The sequence below is a fragment of the Dendroctonus ponderosae genome, unplaced genomic scaffold, assembly GCF_020466585.1.
Source record: "Dendroctonus ponderosae isolate FM_Combo_2020 unplaced genomic scaffold, Dpon_F_20191213v2 Dpon_F_20191213_1, whole genome shotgun sequence".
Classification (NCBI taxonomy): Eukaryota; Metazoa; Arthropoda; class Insecta; order Coleoptera; family Curculionidae; genus Dendroctonus; species Dendroctonus ponderosae.
Window position 1 is genome coordinate 11,424,166 of NW_026017110.1, and position 4,107 is coordinate 11,428,272.

The window sequence follows — 4,107 nt, forward strand, 5'->3', positions numbered from 1 at the left end:
CAGGATCACGGAGCACAAACGAAGTTGCAGATTGGGACAAACGGAAAAATCAGCAGTAGCGGACCACGCAGTACTAGACGGCCACCAAATACGCTTGGACCAAGTTGACATTCTGCACCAATCTGAAAGATACTACCCGAGACTCACCAGGGAGGCCATAGAAATATTTAAACACCAAAACAATTTTAACAGAAAAGAAGAAATTACGGCACTCAATCCAGATTGGAAGCGCGTTTTGCGCCAAACAGCATGTGCGCCGAAGCGTTGGAACCCCCACCCATCCCCCACGCATGAGCACACACGGCTGAGCGGCATAAATACGACTGGGAATCCAGCAGTTGAATCATTCTTAGTCGGAAAGCACGGGAGATCACTTCGCCCACTGCCTCATCGCCATTGAAAATGTCCACCGCAGTTGTGGACGAAACGTCAGGAAGAAATTCCGATAGACCACGGCTTCAAAGCCCGGAAAACATTCCTAAATGTAATCTGACCGGCCGTGAAAGCCTTCATAGTCTGATAAAACGCTATAATAGTAACGGACATTTTTTAAGCATTTGATAGTTATTCATTAGGGATCGAATATGGCTCTAAGCTTATAACTTCAAAACAACTCACGCCACTGGTCCCTGTTTACAATCGTGCAAAACAGTACAGATTAGGAAAATTCAGGCCGATTTTCCTGCAAATGAAACCACTTCGCACGATTTCTTGTAAGCGTAACAGTTTATTAAAATCACGACTATCACTTGTTATCACCAAAAACACGAGAAATTGCCGTATTTACTTGTCCAACAAATAGTATTCTCTTACTATCATGGCACAATCACGTACTCCCCTTTGCGGTGTTGTCATGTCATGGTGAATGTTTCATTTTGTTTCCTGGTAATTACTTCCAAAAAATGTTATGAATTTTTTAATATAAAATTTTGACGCTGTTATTTTAATGACATTTGCTTGTCGCTTATTGAAAACTAAACAAATATAACACTAAATATATTCATGGCTACCGTTTTCCTGCCATTTTCTGCGAGCCGGCAAAGCAGTACATATAAAAGTAGGTAAATACTTTTATATAGATTGTGAACGAATGGTGCTCCTATAGAAAAACGTGAACTAATGCATCTGTTTAATCTGATGCGAGACCCGAGTGAGTTGATTGTAAGTTTACTTACTTAATTTTAATATTTAAATTAAATAACCTTTTTTTATTTCCTTGTTGGTTACGGTTAAACCAACTGGCATCCCTGAAGGAAAGGAGAATGTAAGTATTAAATTTTGTTTTTTGACGACCCGTTGTTCCGTATTATTAACATACAAGAAATGAAATTGGTTCATATCGACGGCACGGAACGAAAACGGTACCGGCCAGTGGTGTTTACAAATGGATGTTAGGTATTTCAATACTTGATTTTCGACGCAAACGGTAACGGTGAACGCAAACGGCAACGTCAAGTTTATAAATGGGCCTTTAAGTACTGACGTACCAACCAATCCGAATTCAGTATTTGGTCGGACCAAATCAGCTGATTCAAAACAGTCAATAACAACAGGCAAGATTTTAGGTTAAAAATTCGACAGGCAGCAAACGGTAACGGCAAGTATATAAATCGCCTTTTGTAGCGCAAACGGCAATCGTCACCGCAAACGGCAACGGTAACGGCAACGTCAAGTTTATCAATGGGCCTTTCATTTCGTTAGCATGGTTGTATTGGCACTCCAATTGCGAGTTTGGGCAACCCTAATTTTGTTAACTCTTCTCTTATAATTTTTGATATTCCATTTTTGAAGGAAAAAATGCCATTACGGATGTTTACGGAACAAGCTATCTTTATGAAACGGTTCCAAATTCAATTCCCAAATGTGGTGGGTAGTTAGCTGAAAGTCTACGCTAATTTCGCAAATATAACCGTAAGATTCACCTGGAGGCTCATGCGGATTGGCATGTAAATGTGTCGTGGTTTTGTATTGTTTGGTGTTCTACCAATGCTGTGAGGTTGCCAATATTGGTCTTGGTTGTATCTCTTTTATGTTCATAGATTGTCTGCTTTACGTATCTACCTGCCTGTCCAATATAGCATTGACTGCAATCAGAGCAAGGTATTTTATAAATTATGTTTGACTTTAATTCTAGTGGTGTTTTATTTTTCATTTTTGTGTAAAATATCTTTTTAACGCTGTTACAGTTAGATAATATCATTTTAATGGTTTCAAATAATGACTGAACGTAAGGTATTTTGTAATAAGTTAGAGTCGTTTTTGTTAAATTCTTTTCTAAATTAGTCTCTGAGAATGTTGGTCTGTGGTACCAGTCTACCAAAACATTCTCTAAAAAAAAAATCTAAATTAAATCCTAAATTCAATTTCAACAGAGAATAATTTAACAAACACGAGTCTAACTTATTACAAAATACCTTACGTTCGGTCACTATCTAATAGAATCGCAAAAATACTATCTGAAAACATTAAAATTGCATTGTCTACCTTTAACACCGTTAAACATATATTTTGCACAAACCCCATCGCATTGGGAGAACAACAAGCAATACAAAACCATAAATTTGACTAATAATGTAAAAACTTTTACCCACATACTTCAACCGCAACGATCCAAAGAAGTTTTGACTGAATTTTGACTAAGTTTTAACTTACAACAACAAACATTCTGCTAGAAATTAAAAAGTGACGAACATTGAACCACTTACTTTAGTCGAAAACTGAAACATTAGAATGGTGTATTTTCTGATAACAACAAATAAATAAATGCAAAAGAAAATAATTAATGCTTCCTTGTCAGATAGACATTCTTCACACTTTTCAGATACGTACATCATACATTTCAGAATGTACTAAATCATTGGTGAGTCGACTTAGTTATGCGTGTCTCTCTCTTGCCAAATATTGTTTTTAAAACCTGTTTTATAACCTTTGAACTTGATAACTTTGAACTTTTTGGCTTGTTTTATCTTGTGTTACCGTTAAAAAGAAATTTATGTTTGGCTTTTCTATTTTGTGTTCAATTTGCCTGTGATTTCGGTTTAACTTGAATTTTATATTTGTGATAAGTAACTTTTATTCAGTTTTAAGACAAACCACTCTGTTACTTCTTAGAGCCCCGATGATGGCTTAAATAAAGCCGACACGTTGATCCAAGAAAGAGAGTTGTTTTATATTCTGCTATCTATTGATCAATCATCCCAATAAAAATAAATCAACACCTATCACTATTTATATTTAAAGTAGGAAAGTTAGATTATACATTTCGGACACCCTGTACACCTGGAGGCTATATGTATTTTTCATGGTTTCGGCACGACCGGTTATGACCTGAAACAAAATTTGAAGTATCTTTCTGTAAGTGGGAAAACTTCTAATGCACGGTCGTAAATCACCCTATATGCACAGGTTAAAGATTAACATTGATACAAGGCTCAGAAAGTTCATGCTTGTTAGCAATGCTCTATACGAATTGGCTTTCTTAACACCGGCCAGACCTTTTTTTTCTGAATGAAAACCCGAAAAACTGCTGGGGAAGACCCCCAAAATAACATTCCGTATTTCAGACGCAAAAATTCTTGGGCATAATAAATGGACAAAACTTGTTCGTCAGCAAGATTAGATTTTAGATTTCGAATCAGAAAGCAGTAAGAATGCTCGTACGCAGAAAATTGCAATGTCGGCCATAGCTTGAACTTTGCTCAATGTTAACGCCGATAAACTTATTGCTCTGTACCTACTCTTACAAGATGTCGGTCATTTATATGAATATTAACATGTTAGTTAGTTATACAGAAGTCATGATTTATCATGCCTAGAATTAATTGCAAACTTAAATACATTTGCGGATATAAAAGAAAATGTTAAATATCACTTAATTATAGGTGATTTCAACATTAATATGATAAAAAAAGACGAAATTAGTCAAGCACTATTAAATAACATGTCAGAGCAGGGTTTTCTCCCTGGATTTGTAAATACAACTAGACCGAATGTGAGTGGTGCACAAGGTTCATGCGTAGATAATATCTACATAAAAACTAAGACAATTGATTCTCAAACTGCTAAACTATAAATACCCTTCACTGATCATAACTCCAAACCAAAATC

General features: G+C 36.0%; 1 protein-coding gene across 1 annotated transcript in view; it reads left to right on the forward strand.

The window, feature by feature from the left end:
• Positions 1–4,107, forward strand: part of LOC109536020 (lachesin) — a gene marked incomplete at its 3' end in the record, with an annotated part of 219,347 nt that overhangs the window by 164,836 nt on the left and 50,404 nt on the right.